Source organism: Mustela nigripes, chromosome 1 (genome assembly GCF_022355385.1).
Source record: "Mustela nigripes isolate SB6536 chromosome 1, MUSNIG.SB6536, whole genome shotgun sequence".
NCBI classification, from domain to species: domain Eukaryota; kingdom Metazoa; phylum Chordata; class Mammalia; order Carnivora; family Mustelidae; genus Mustela; species Mustela nigripes.
The window spans coordinates 246,248,542-246,264,463 of NC_081557.1; the positions used below are offsets into that span (position 1 = coordinate 246,248,542).

Genomic DNA, 15,922 nt, shown 5'->3' on the forward strand with positions numbered 1-15,922 from the left:
TCAGCAGGGAGCCTGCTTCCTTCTCTCTCTCTCTGCCTGCCTCTCAGTGTACTTGTAATTTCTCTCTGTCAAATAAGTAAATAAAATCTTTAGAAAAAAAAATATGAACTTGAGCAATATAATTGACAGGCTTGATCTAATGGACATGTATAGAACAATATATATAAATTTTGGTCATTAACATTATTTTCAATCATACATAGAATACATATGAAAGTTGGTTATGTGTAAGACCACAAAATAAGTCTCAACAAATTTCAAAAAATCAGAATTTATACAAAACAAGTTATCTGACTAGTATATAATTATGTAGGAAGCTAATAACAAAAATATAATCAAATCTTTTTTGTTTTGAAATTTTAAAAACATACTTCTAAATAACTTTAATCAAAGAAGAAATTAAAAGGAAAAAATTTAAATACCAAAATGGAAAGATAGTAAAACATGTGTGATGCAGCCACAGCAATACTCAGAGGGAAATTTGGAAACTTAAATGTTTTGCTCAAAAAAAAAAAAAAAAGTCCGAAATGTTAGCAAGCTAAGTATGTAACCTAGGAATGAAGTAATAGAAAAACAGAAAATAATTAAAGTAGAAAGCAGTAGTAAATATACAAGCTTAAGTTAATGAAATTTTAAAAACCAGAATATTATCAAAGTAAAATTTGTCTCCTTCTAAACAGTAATAAATCAACAAAATTCTGACTAAATTGAAAAGAGAAGAAAAAAGAGAAGGAATGAATTAACAATTTTTGAAATAATTAAGTGAACATCATTACTATTGCAGAATAGATTGATGGGATAATAGTGAGTATTAGTAACAACTAAATTTGAAAACATAGATAACATGAACAAATTTAAAGGAAAAACACAAAAACAAAAGCAACTCTAGAAGATATAGATAACCTAACTAATCCTACATTTATTAAAGAAATAAAATAAATAATTTAAAATCTCTCCACAAAGTCAAAGTCAGTCCTAACATTTTAGTTGAGCATTCAACAAACATTCAAAGAACAGATAATGTCCATCTTGCACAAACTTAGAGAGCAAAAAGGAAGGGGGGAAGGAAGGAAAGAAATACTACACATGGAGTGTCTATATGCAGTAGACACACTTCCCCCTATTACTACCACTAAATAGAGTTAAAACCACTAACATTATACATGAAAGAAATATAAGAAGACTAGGACTTTCGAGAAGGTCTAATGACCTCATGACCCAAAGAATGGCACAGTGGTGAATGCTCTGAGTTTTATTTTTCCTCTTCATCTTACACTGGATGCTGGAGAAGCTGACAACCAGGAAGTTTCAAGGGACACAGACAAAGAATGTCCTCCCAAAGTTTATAAGACTATTGTAACTTGATACCAGGACCAGAAAAAGATAGTATAAGATAGGAAATAGACCTCAGGTAAGATAGCAGAAATAAAAATTAATAAAATGTCTGAAAATAAAATTGAGAAAAATTTTCAGAAGACATCCAGGTGTAAAATATGAAAGAGAAGATAAGAAAAGATTAGAAAACCAAAGATAATCAAAAAGATAGGAAATATCAGAGAATCAAAAGCATAGGTCTAATATCCTACAAATAGAAGTTCCAAAAGAGCAAACAGAGAAAATAGAAGGAAAGAAATTATGAAATATATAAAACAAGAAAGTCTCTTAGTACTAAAGAAAGAAGTTTCTGGATTGAAAAAAAACCACTGAGTATCCATTATGATAAAAGAAGATCAGGCCACATAACATTATTGCCAAATACTAAAATACTAAATTATGCTTACTGCTGTATACCCAGTGACTAGAACAAGTATCTGCACTTTTTGTGTAGTATGTCAACTACATATAGGGCATCAGGAATTATAATGAGATAGGACTTAACATATATCCAACTTCTGTGATACTTTTTTTTTTTTTTTTTGTAGTGGGATAGTTCAAAGAAACGAAAAATAAGATGTGGCTCTTTTAACTCTGGATAGAAAAAGATATGTTCTATCAATTTCTCATGTCTATAAAGATGACCCTCTGTTTCTTCCAAGGTAGTATGTATTCTAGAATGTACTGTATGCTCTTTTTCCATTCTGTGAACGTTGGGAAATAGAGAAGAAGGGTAGAGATTCACCAATCCATTCAATTAAAACCTATGTACTGTTTCTGGTTCCAGGACAAAATGGAATAGACACAGTTCCCCCATTACTCCCACTAAATAGAGTTGAAACCACATTATATATAAAAGGAATATAAGAAGACTTGAGCTTCAGAGAGAAGGCAGACTGTCTAATGACCTCATGACCCAAAGAATGGCACAGTGGTGAATGCCCTGGGTTTTATTTTTCCTCTTTATCTCAGACTAGATGCTAGAGCAGCAGACAATCAGGAAGTGCCACTGGACAGAGACAAAGAATGTCCTCTCAAAGTCTATTCTCTCTACAAAGGACCAGGAAAGGAACAACCTAGCAAGACAGTAAACTTTTAGACAGTAACTACTGTACTCTAGGTAAACACCTTGGAAAAAAATGTGGCCCCACCACCATTATCAAAGGCCAAATAGGAGCAGTATCAAGTGCTCCTTTCCCTCCCAGCCAACTTGTATCAGTGGAGGCCTGGTAAGGAGTCTGATCTCCTACCCACCCAGCCATAATGAGATACCATGCCTCTCAGTGTCCACAGAGGCCAAGAGGAAAACCTCAACTTCTCTCCATCAGATAGGAGTAAGACAGTGCCCACTATCCTCTCTATCAGCACTGTATCAAAGAGAATCTATTAAAACAGAAGAGTCAAATAAGATTGACTCCAATAATATAATATTCAAAATATCCAAGATACAATTTTTAGTATGCTAAAAACCAGGGGAGGAAAAATCTAGGAAAAATCTCAACTTGAATGAGAAAATACAATCAGTAGATGCCAACACAGAAATGACATAAATGTTGACATTATCTGACAAAGATTTTATTTATTTATTTTTAAATATTTTATTTATTTATTTGACAGAGATAGACACAATGAGAGAGGAAACAGAAGGGGAGTGGGAGAGGGAGAAGCAGGCTTCTCCCTGAGCAGCAAGCTTGGTGCAGGGCTCAATTCCAGGACCCTGGGATCATGACCTAAGCCACCCAGACACCCGATGACAAAGATTTTAAAGCAGTTATCACAAAAATGCTTCAACAAACAATTACAAATATACTTGAAACAAATTGAAAATAGAAAAAAAACTCAGTAAAAAAATAAAAAATATATAAAGAAAAATCAAATAGGAATTTAAGAACTGGAAAAATAATCCAAATTTTAAAACTCACTGAATGGGCTCAATGACAGACTAGAGAGGACAGAGGAAAGAATTAGTGCTTAGAGATAGAACAATTACAATCGGAACAGAAGAAAGAAAAGAAAAGAAAAAATAAAATAAAAACAAAAAAATAAATTAAAAACATATTTAAGCCCTCACATATCAATTATTACATTAAATGTAAGTGGTTTGAATATACCAATTAAAAGACAGAAGCTGGCAAATTAGATTTAAAAACATGACCTAACTCAGTGGCACTTGGCTAAGCGATCAGTATGGGAAAGTGGCATTTGGCTGAGTGAAAAAAGTCAGTCTCAAAAGGTCATATACTGGGGCGCCTGGGTGGTTCAGATGGTTAAGCATCTGCCTTAGCTCAGGTCATGATCCCAGAGTCCTAAGATCAAGCCCAGCATAGGGCGCCCTGCTCAGCGGGAAGCCTGCTTCTCCTTCTTCCACTCCCCCTGCTTGTGTTCCCTCTCTCACTGTATATCTCCCTCTCTCTATCAAATAAATAAATAAAATATTTTTTAAAAAGATCATATTCCAAATGATTCCATTTATATAACATTCTTAAAAAAATGACAAAATTATAAAAATAAAAAGCAGATTAGCCACTGCCAGGGGTTAGGAATGGAGGGGAAAGGGCTGGGTATGACTATAAAAGGAGATCTTTGTGATAATGGAACAGTTCTGCATCTCAACTTTGGTTGGTGGTTACATGAATCTATACATATGATAAAATGGCATAGAACCACACACACACACACATTTCAGCAATGTCAGTTTCCTCTTTTGACATTATTCCATAGTTATGTAAGGTATAATCATTGGGGGAAAATGAGTGAAAAATACACAGGACTTCTCTGTACTACTTTTTCAATTTCCTTTGAATTTATAATTTTTTCAAAGTAAAAAGCCTATCAAGCACTTATTTTGCCAAGTCTTGACATTAAGGATGAACAAAACAGAGCTTTAGAAAATCCTGTCATCTGGTTGACTATAATCCTTTTAAGAAAGTGGGTAAAACCCAAATATATTAAAAATACAAATAGCAACAGAAAGAGGGTTGTAGCTATGAGTAGTTTTGGGGTTACAAAGTCCAACAACACCAAGACCCAAGTATTGAGTCTTTAGAATAACATTCAAAATGGTAACTATTGAAAAAATAGTTAATTCAATGTCAAATTTATACAATCAGGGTAAAAAGTAGAGTATCCCCAAAAGTGGATCAAAGGCCTTACCCCAGAACAGCCCTCAGTTTTCTGCATATAAACTTATCTAAAATAAATCTACCACATACAACATTCATGTGCTGAGTGGCATGTCTTTCCCATACTGATCACCACTTGCTCACTCAGCATACTTGCCAACCTGAGTAATGGGATGTGAGCCTGGGCACAGGCCCTATTCACAAGGACAGCTGCCCATGCTCTGGGAGGGCCTCCAGGGGCACACATATTATGCAGACCCTCCACAGAGAGCAATCCATCACTTCTCATAGGACCCTTCCCTCTCATACCCCCACATTTTAGTGAGACTGCTATTACCAAGATCTCACTTTTCTTGGCATTGAGCTGTTAGAAATTTTTGTTCTTTGTTCTCTCTCCCCCCCACTCCTTTTTTAAACAAATTAAAGGCAATTTATTATATAACATTCTGTGCCTACAATGGAATATGTGAAAAACATGTAAGCCCCTTTGGCCAACAGAAGATCCCAATATTAAAAATATAATTGAAATTAGCCATGTCTTCCTCTCCCATTCCCATCCTCCTGCCTTCTCCTCAAATATTCAACCACTTTCCTGATTTTTGTGTTTATCATACCCTTGCTTTTTAAAAATAATTGACCACAATGTCTTTCTCCCCAAACAATATTTGCTCAGCTCTGAGAAAGTATGGATAGTGCTTTCACCATGGTCTTATACATATCTCCTAATGCACATGTGCAAGGGTTTCTCTAGGGTATGTACCCAAGAATAAAATTGTTGGACCACAGAAATGTAACCTTTACCTGTGCTAGATATGCCAAGTTATTTTCCAAAGAACTTGTGCTCTTTTATAGTCCCAACTGTAGTATATAAGGTTCTGTTTTTCCACATCCTCACCAACATTTAGTATTATCACACTTCAGAATTTTTTGTCCATCTAGTGGATATAAAATGATATCTCATTATGATTTTAATTTGTATTTCCCTGATTATTAACAAAGTTGAGAATCCTTTAATTTTATGTATTTTTAAAAAGATTTTATGTATTTATTTGGCAGAGAGAGTGAGAGAGCACAAGCAGGGGAAGCATCAGAGGGAGAGGGAGACTGACATGGGGCTGGATCCCAGAATCCTGGGATCATGACCTGAACCAAAGGCTGACACTTAACTGACTGAACCAACCAGGCACCCTAAGAATTTTTAAATTTTTTTAAAGATTATTTATTTATTTAGTGAGTGGGAGAGAGAAAGACACCATGAGAACAGGAGGGGCAGTGGGAGAGAGAGAATCTCAAGCAGACTCTGTGTTGAGCAAATAGCCCAATGTGGAGTTCGATCCCAGGACCCTGAGATCATGACCTGAGCCGAAACCAAGAGTTGGATGCCACTCAGTTGCCTCAAAGTTGAGAATTTTTTAGTTCTTTATTTATTTTTGTGAATTATATCATGTTTATTTTTGGGAATTACAACATGTTTTCTAAACATTTTTTTGACAAGTTGCAGACATCCTTTATATATTCTGGGACCTATTGCTTTGTCAGATGTAGTATCAAGATTTTTCTCAGAGTTCATGGCTGATCTTTTTATTCTCTTCATGATATTTTCAGTAAGCAGAAGTTGTTAATTTCAATGAAGTGAAATTTGTGACTTTCATTTCCATAGAGAAGAGGAATTCATTGTGAATGGGAAAACTTGGGATCTTTTAGAAAAAAAAACTACAGCAGAGTGACCCTTACAGCCTTTAGGTAGAGAAGGATTTCTTAAACAAGACCCAAAAAGTGTTCATCATAAACCATGGCTGTGTTAACAAACATTTTTTAAAGATGGTTAGAATAAATCAGGAGGATAAGCTGAGCCCTACCCACTGTTGTTTTTATTATTTTCCCAGGAGAAACAGAGCACTCTGTGTTGCTCTCGAAGGGGCAGTCTCAGAGCAAAGGGCTGTTGGTGTGGCCCCAGTAACAGCCCCAGTCCCATCCTTCTCACCTCGAGGCCACCACCTTCCCAGAAGGGAGGCACAGGGACCTGCAGTGGTTTCTTCACCTTTAGTTCTTTTTTGTTCCTAGGGCTGATGGGGGTCTGTTTCCGCTAATCTGAACTGTGGCAAAATGCTCCAGGATGTCTATTCTTCTGGTTACATATGGAATTTCCTGGACTTCATTTGATTGCTTGGGATGGGGGCTGATTAGACGCAGCTATTTCTAGGCATCCTTGCCTTTTCTTTCCTGAAAAACCATTGTGTTAGCAACATATTTTTAGGTGGGGCTATGTTATTCACATACATTTTTTTTTCTTTTCACCAATTTCAAACCAAGTTTTCTTCCAGAAAAAAAAACATACTAGCAATGAGGGCTACTTTCAACAATTCTCTTCTTTGTAATACTATTTATATAGTCCTTATAATACTGTACTTTAACATATTTATAATTTTAAGGCCCATTTTTCCCATGTGCAAGCTCATGAGGCTTCCCTCAATCCTTCTCATCACCCCCTACTCCTTTTTTCATCTATCTGTTTATGGGTCATTATCCCCTTCTCCATCAACATCTTCTCAGCATAGCTGAATGCTCCAGGGAGACTGGGTTGGTGTGAGGCTCTGCCATGATGAATGGGTTTCTTTTCACTCTTTGGTAATGAGCTGGCTTCCACTAACAGCAGCTAATTTCTCTGTAGCTACTCGGAGTAAGTAGATTAGGTTACCAGTATCACTGCTTCTCTCATTCTAGAATCAATGAGCCAATTCCCATGATCACCACCTATAAATCAGGCGAAGCTACTTTATAGAAATCCTAGTAATTGATTAGTAGGCATTTTCTGAAATGAATCATTTACAAGACAATGTCTTGGTCCCCGACCTATTTCTGAGGCAATTAGGACCTATGAGTTGTTTATTGGTTGACTTCTTGATAATGGCCATTTATTCTGGTATAATACCTGAATCTTATCCCTAGTTTCTAGTGTTTGGGCCAACAGCTCTTTCTCATTTCTTTGTCCTAGGCTTCTTTCCAAAACCTTCTCAGATAGATGCCCAGTCTGTGAGGTTCTATCTACCTGTTGATTTTGTTGGCACTGAAATGTCATGGTTGTTTTGATCCTTGAAGCAAGTCATAGCCAGGATCTGCCTCCTCCTGCTTTACCTTCCCAGGTTGAGCTGACCATATGAGAGGAAAAGTATGAAGTAATGTATAGGCAGAGGACACAAAGAATGCCCAGCTTCTCATCCCAAGACCTGTATGGTAATGTGGCATGTCAAGAGAGAACAACTGCTCTCCAGCATTAGGTTCGCTTGAAGCGGAAATCCTTGTTTTTCCAGATAAGCAGAAGGTATTTATGATTTTGTATAAGCCAGGCACTAAATTATATACTGTACCTTGAAACCTGACTGTGGGGTTGGGTGGGGGGCACCTGGGTGGCTCAGTCGGTTAAACATCTGACTCTTGGTTTCAGCTCAGGTCATGATCTCAGGGTTCTGGGATTGAGTCCCACATTGAGCTCCCTACTCAGCAGAGAATCTGATTCTCCTCTCCCTTTGCTCAACCCTCTCTATGTGTGCTTTCTCCTTCTCTCACTCTCTCTTTCAAATAAATAAAATCTTTTTAAAAAGTCTGAGCAGAACAAGAGGTCATATCATCACTGGGTACTTTCTGTGAACAAGGTGATTTGTGTTAAGAGTTTTACCTACACCCTCCTATTTAATTGTATAACCATATTGGTCCTGGGTGTTATCACCTATATGAAAAACAAGGTGGAGAAAAGTTGCGTACATTTTCTAGATCAATCAACTAACAAGTGAAGAAAAATTCAAACATGCAGTTAGCTAACTCAAGAGAGTGCTTTTAACCACTACAACATACTGGTTCCCCTTAAAAGGAATAAATGATAAGCCAGAATTACATGATACTAAGTAAAAGAAGGTCACAGAAAGGAGAGTTCTCAGCAGGTTAGAGTAGTCCTGTGCTATAGGTTAGAAGGGAGGGGTCCATAAGGAGCACCTAATCCCATGTTTCTCAAACTTTTTGAAAAAACATGTGATTAAAATCATATAACGTAAAAAAATATGGACTGCTTCACGAAGTTGCATGGCATCCTTGCAAAGGGGCCACAATAATCTTCTCAGTGTCATTTCAGCTTTAGCATATGTGCTGCTAAAGAGAGCAGTCTCAAACTTTTAAACTTCCAAGCTACAACGTGAAATATATTTTACATCATGACCCAGTAAACACATGCACAAATAACTGAAATAAAATTTTACTACGCAATATTTTCCCTACTCCATGTGGTGCACTTCATTTTTCTACTATGTTTTATATCTTTCTTTTAAAATAATTCTGGTTAGGGGCACCTGGGTGGCTCAGTGGGATAGAAGCCTCTGCCTTCAGCTTGGGTCATGATCCCAGAGTCCTGGGATTGAGCCCTGCATCAGGCTCTCTGCTCAGGGGGAGCCTGTTTCCCCCTCTCTCTCTGCCTGCCTCTCTGCCTACTTGTGATCTCTGTCTGTCAGATAAATAAATAAAATCTTTAAAAAAATAATTCTGGTTATAGTCTATTAAATAGACTTTATGACCTAGAAATACTGGTCTAGAAACCTCAACAGATGGGGTACTTGAGATCTAGAAATGCCTTGGGTACCTAGTGCAATATCTTGCCAATAGTAATTCTAAATGTTTTGTTTTCTTTCCTTATGTGACTCAGCACACCCACACAGCACCTCAGTGGCAGAGCTGGGATGGAATGCAGATTTCCTGACTCCTGATCCACAGTTTTTCTCTCAAGGAAAGTTTGTCAGAGAGGGACTCTCCCATGCCAGAGTTTCCTCACAGGTGTGGGTAGAAATAGGAGGAAACAAACAGTGAAGTTGTGGAAGACTCACACTGTGGCACCCCCCAGTGGACCTTGCCCAAGGTCACTGGGTGCTAGAACGAGTTAATTCTGAAGCTGATGCTTTTTCTCTGGTTGTCTGTATTGGTTGCTCAGTGAAATCACCTGGGAGCTCTTTAACAATACTAATGTCCAGGCTACATTTGGATGAATTTCATCTAATTAGTTAAGGATGGGGTATGTTCTAAAAGCTCCTCAGGTGATTTTAATACAGTGACCATCTCAGTAAGAAGATATCCTTTAAAACTATTCCTGCTTAAGGTGCCTGGGTGGCTCAGTTGGTTAAGTGACTGCCTTCAACTCAGGTGATTGACCCTGGAGTCCTGGGATGGAGTACAACATTGGGCTTCCAGCTCCATGGGGAGTCTGCTTCTCCCACTGACCTCCCCTCTCATGCTCTCCTCCCTCTCTTTCTCAAGTAAATAAACAAAATCTTTTTTTAAAAAAGAAAACTATTCCTGCTTATCCTTCAAACTCCAGCCAAAATGCCTCTTTCCCAGCCTGATAGCATTCTGACTGAAATTTACAATCAAAAGTAACAGCTGGGGCGCCTGGGTGCCTCAGCGGGCTAAAGCCTCTGCCTTTGGCTCAGGTCGTGATCCCAGAGTCCTGGGATCGAGCCCCGCATCGGGCTCTCTGCTCCTGGGGGAGCCTGCTTCCTCCTCTCTCTGCCTGCCTCTCTGCCTGCTTGTGATCTTTGTCTGTCAAATAAATAGATAAAATCTTTAAAAAAAAAAAAAAAAAGTAACAGCCTTTCCATTATTGTATTCAGCCAGCACTCCTAGAGCCTTTCATCCTGTGTTTATATCCCCTGCTAGATGATGCACTTACTGAATGTGGAGCTTATGCCTTACTCATCTTTGTATCCAAGTGTGCAATAAATATTTACAGGATGCCCTTTGCTCGGATGGCTCTTCTCCCCTAAACCACCCAGACCTCCAAAATGTGCTGTGATTCAGCTATAACTCCTAATGAGGGTGCTGGAAATTCTCCCCCAGATGATGGGGCATCTTCTACAGATAGCACTTGTCCTTGTCTTCTACTAAGGACAAGAAGGACGCTCACTGGAGGAGCTGGAGAATCTTGAGCAGGGGAGACAGCAGTCCCTGAAGACCGTGAGACTGCAGCATCTCTTCTCGTGTGCCTGGGCTTTCTCTCAACAATCTTTCTCCTCCAGTGTCTCCTCCTCTCAGATTTCTGACAAGGCAGTGTGGCCCAGGGTGCAGAACCCGGGACAGGAAGTGGAGAAGACGGACTTCCTGTCCGGGTCACGACCGTCTGCGTGTGGCACGGTAGAGCTCACTTTTCGATTTTTGTTAGCTGAGAATGACAGCATTCCTAACTAAATTGTCACCCTCTACTTCTTTCCCTTGGGGATTGTATTATATAAGACCTCATATATGAAAACAAGCTTCGTTTGGGTCCTTGAGCTTTTCTAAGGACAGCTTTGTATAAATATAAGATACCTTTTGTTATTGTTTATAGCCCAAGGGATTTGCGGAAAGAAGTTGAGAGCCAGCGATGCTCTTTTTTACAGGCAGAAAATAGCTGCTGGAAAAACAACCTGCTGTGTAGAGCACAATGTTCTTATCGAACAGACAGAATTATCTTTCCCAGGCAGCCATGAACACAAAACACCTGGTGCACACGTTTCCTGCCCCTTCACATATTTTGAAAGAAAGGGACCTTTACCCTGACCTGTCAAGCAGTGATCTTCATGAACTTCTGTCCCCAGGCTCTGCGACAGTTTTCTTGGCTTGCTGCTATGGACTTCAATGGTAAACATAGCTGATCGTCACTTGATGGGGCATCTTCTACAGATAGCACTTGGAACTTATCAGATCCACACATGTGCCTTTCTCTTTCCTTAAAATGCAGCCACTGGATGGGTTAAGAGTCGGGGGCTTCCTACCACATCTTCCCAGCACTGTGTTGGGTGTTGCTGAGAAAAAGGGGGACCTGAAAGACTTGATCCTGACCCAGTGATTGTTTAAAATCTTTGTGGAAAAATAAACAAAATAAACCCACTGAAAACACTTAGCAAACAATACAAATCTATTCATAGTAAGATTCACTTTCTACCTTAAAGTCTCAAAGGTGTTTAAAGAAGGTAGAAAACAGTGTGGGCAAGTTTTATGGAGGACGAGGACACAATACAGAGAGAAGGTGCTCAATCATAGTATTTAGTATGAAGGAAACTTGAAATGGGCCTCGGAGGACAAAGAGCATCAAAAATGGCAGAGGAAGAAGAAAATAGCCATGGTTGGAAAAGTCCTGTAGCACAGTGGTTTAAGTATTGACTGTGGAGGGAGGTGGATTAACCTAGGTATGGCAGGTACCATCTGTGTTTCTGAGCAAGTTAAGTAACATCCCTAAACTCTAATCTCCTCTTCCATGATAAGTGAGTACCAACAACACCTCCAGCATAGATTTGGGGGGAGAACTGAATGAGCTAATATAGGCAAACTCTTACCACAATATCAGGCATAGAGTAATGTTCAAACAATATTTGTTGTTGTTATTGTTACTATTAGGGAAAATGTGAACAAAGGCAGGAATTACTTAGTCTGTAATAAAATAATCAAAATATTTGGATTACGTGTGATTCGTGTGAATTCAAGCAGACAGAACCTGCCCCCATCGGCACTGTGAAGAAAAGAAAACATATATTACCTCCTCAAGCTCCGATTTCTTGCTTTTTCCTTCTTTTAGCATCCTCCCCACTGCTTCCATAGCCCCACCTTGTCAAAATGAGCTCACAATCCTTATTCTTTGTCCTCCATCCCCACTGATTCCCCCACTTCCTCTCACCCAGGGCTGGATGAGAGCCTGGTGAATTATAAGGAAAGCCTCTGCAATTGTGGCCTTTCAGACTACAAGGATAGAATAAGAGGTCTGAGGATGGAGATACTCTCAGATGTTTCTTGATCCTATCAATTCTTATGTATAGATAGATTCCATATATAGATCGCCAGACTCCTCTAACATAAGGAGCCCTCAGCAGGACAATTTCAAGTTCCTTTACAGATCAAACTTTCAAGAGCGAGAACTGAAGGAATTTCCAATATATCTTTCTGAGAAAGTTGTTTTTTTCTCATTATGCAGTCTTTATTTCATGATTAGGCTGTCCTCTTAGTGTTGGGTTGAGAGAAGGGACAGGAAAGAGTACAGAAGTCTTTTATTACCTTACCTCTCCAGCATATAGCCAAAAAAATGAAAAGCAGGAGCAGGGGAAGCCTGTTATAGTAGAGTCCTTGGAATCAGAGGCTGAGTCAGGGATCTTAGGCAAATGCTCACTGGAAGGATTTGTAAGGAAGTGACAGAAGCAAGACAGGGCAGAGAAGCAAAGTGAGGACATGGGTTCAGCTGTGGTCCAGCCTCAGATCAGTCCTATAGGAAGTTCTGGGACAGGGGTGGCCTCACAGAATTGTCCCACCTGGAGGCAAATGGGTTGGGCCTTTATACTACTTCATCAGTAGTTGTCACCAAGTCACACCCAGAAGTCAGGGGACAACCTCCCAGGCAGTTCTGGATGGATCAGCTCCAGAGGACCAAGAGCAAGTCTTCAGTGATGGGTGTGGCTCTAAGCCATTGGTCACCAACACTCACAGCAGCTGAGTGACAAAAGAACTGGTCTGGTGAAAGAATCCGAGCAGCACAGCAAAAGCCCTTACCACACCCCTAAAAATAAAGACAGTAGAAAGTGTTTACTCCTAGAAGGATTATCCATGTCTTTATTAAAACCTATCTACTCCTACTAGATCAAGTCTCTCTGGACTAGAGCCTCATTCCTTAACAGATTGGAAATAGCAAGAGAGAAGAGAGTGTAGAAACTCTTAAAGGTAAATACAGCAATTGAGGAGTTAAAAAACAAAAACAAAAACAAAAACCAGGAACTCCAAAAAGCATGGGAGTCTGGAACCTTGGAGTATAAAACCCTAGAGGATTATAAATTAAAGTCTAAAAACATTGAGATTTACAATGATGCCCAAATTTGACAAGAAAATAAGCTATGCTTGGCATTCTACCTTTAAGAATGCAGGGTGATATGCAATATAATTTTAGACTTCATCTGAAATGTGGAAGCTTTAGGTATATGAACAATTACACACTTTACTTTTGCAGAATCTCTCCTTCCCTGTCAGCCCTAGATAAGGGAGTCCCTAAATTACACCTTGGAGATCATCTGACCCCCAGGAGCATGTTGAAACTTCTCAGACAGTAGCATAACCTTAGTGATTTCTTAATGTTCTACCATTCTGATTCTACCTAGAGCAAGTGATGAAATAATCAGAGTTGACAGAAAGTTCCAATCACCACATATATATATACGTAGTCTGATGTATGTATACATCATACATGCCTCTAGCCTGGCATCTAGAGTTCAAATTCCTCCACTGTCATTAACATCTGTATGACCCTATGCAAGTTATTTATCTTCTCTGAGTCTCAGTGTCTTCATCTGTAAGGGAAAAATTATCATATCATTATTAATATTTATTTTATTATATTATACACTCTATTACATGTAACATATTATTATATTAACAATATTGTTATGTCTCATCAGCCTGCTGTAAGGAACAAATGAGATAATGCTTGTGTAGTTGCTTTGTAAAGGGCAAATAATAATTAAAATGGAAGTAGAATATTTGGGAAAGTAACAAATATTTCATCCCTTTCTTTTTTCCAATGAACCCTTTGTTAGTTTTTCTAAACCTCTAAAATTGGTAAGATAGACAAGGATCCCATTTCCCAGATTTATGCTGACCCCGTTCACTGCCATCTGGCCTCCTCTACTGCCCTCTCAGTAGCCAACCTGTACCCCTATTTCTTGTTCCTATTTCAGAATGACCGTCTTTGGAGAATGGGGTTTCTCAGGAAGGACATTGCACAATCAGAAATCGCTGATCTGCCAAGGCCGTAACATTTTTTTTCCTGGAGCCTTTTCAGGAATGTGTCACAGGAGGTGGGGGAGATGGGCCATGGAACAGAGAGTACTAGGCACCAGCAACCAGGTAATAAAATGTTTGAGCATTCCTTTTCGAAATCTAATGAAGACATCAATCTTCATTAAGTCAAAGAGTCTGGGGTCCACAGCAGTGAGATTTACTAAGCTGCATCCAAAAGTGGGAGAAACAATGACCAAAATGCAGGCCAGAGAGGGAGAAGCAGTGAATTCTAGAACTTGATGACATCTATTTTCAACAACTGTTGAGATTGCCAATAGCTATTATCCCTTTATGTGAGCCTCAAGCTCACACAGTGAGCCAGAGCCAGCTTGCACCAACTCAAGAGAGCCAATTACTCATGGCCCTTCCCAACTCCATGCTCAGTAATGTCATGTTGGTAGCCTGCAATCAGCCATGGTGTCAGTATTTACCATGGAGATCAGCAGGTGCCACAAACAGGGTTTTTTTTTTCCTCCCAGAGAGCCAGCTCACCAGCACAGCACTGCTTAAGCACAACAAGATGTGTGGAACCCTGAAATAGCTTTCAGAAAAGCAGTGTTGTTCTAATTTCCATGTGAACCACCAGAAAAAAAAATAGTTGAGATATATATATATATATATATATATATATATATATATATATATATATATATATATATATCAGAAATCCTCTGCTTTTATATACCAAATTCACCTTCTTCATATAGCCTCTTTTTCCTTTGAGGCTGACTGTGGAGAGCTGCTACTACTGAATTGAGAAAAACCTGAGTCAGTGTTATATCCTTGGCATTGTCAACAGGATTGGCTTTCTCATGAGTGTTTTTCAAGCTCTACCCTCTGCTGGGACAAAGGATGCCTATCGAAAGCAATTTTTCTTCACTGGGTATACCTCTAGAGCTTGAGGTATCTATAGAAAAGTAGCAGCAAGATGCTGCTCTCTGATTGGGGGAATTTTGCCAGATTGCAAATAGCTGAAAGTAGACAACTTTAGTAGAACATAATTCTCTTCTTTCTTTTCATGCTGAACTGTAGGATTAACAAAGAACAAAGGGCATGGGTAATAAGGAGGACACATATTACATGGAGCACTGAGGGTTATATGCAAACAATGAATCATGCAACACTACATCAAAGACTAATAATGCACTGTATGGTGACAAACATAACATAATAAAAATAAATAAAAAATACAAACATATACAATATTCACCTCCACAGAACTTTCACTGATGTCTTTGTGGCTGTAGCTAATGATTTTCACCACTGTTTTCCATAACTTACCTAGAGACTAGAAGGAAAAATGATGGTGAAGAAAATTGACATTTATAGAAAAATGTCATTAAGTCAAAGAGTCTGGGGTCTTGGTATGAGGTACTAGATTGTCTTATTTAATTACCATATCAACCATGCAAAAAAGGTACTGGTATTTCTATTTTTTCAGCAAAGGAAAGGCAAGCATTGCCTAAAGTTAGCCAACTAATGGGGTTTTTGGAACTGGAACTTGAATACAGGTCTCTGACCAGATTTTTTGTGCTCAAAAATCTTCTGATTTTGTGTCTTTTCTATTTATCAACTTATGAAAAAAAAAAAACCAACTG

The 15,922-nt window shown here is 38.7% G+C and overlaps 1 non-coding gene across 1 annotated transcript; it reads right to left on the reverse strand.

The window, feature by feature from the left end:
* Positions 1-8,545: 8,545 nt before the first annotated feature.
* LOC132009448 (U6 spliceosomal RNA) lies at positions 8,546-8,652 on the reverse strand. Its single transcript, XR_009401932.1, has one exon. It is a non-coding gene; the product is annotated as a U6 spliceosomal RNA (small nuclear RNA).
* Positions 8,653-15,922: the final 7,270 nt, after the last annotated feature.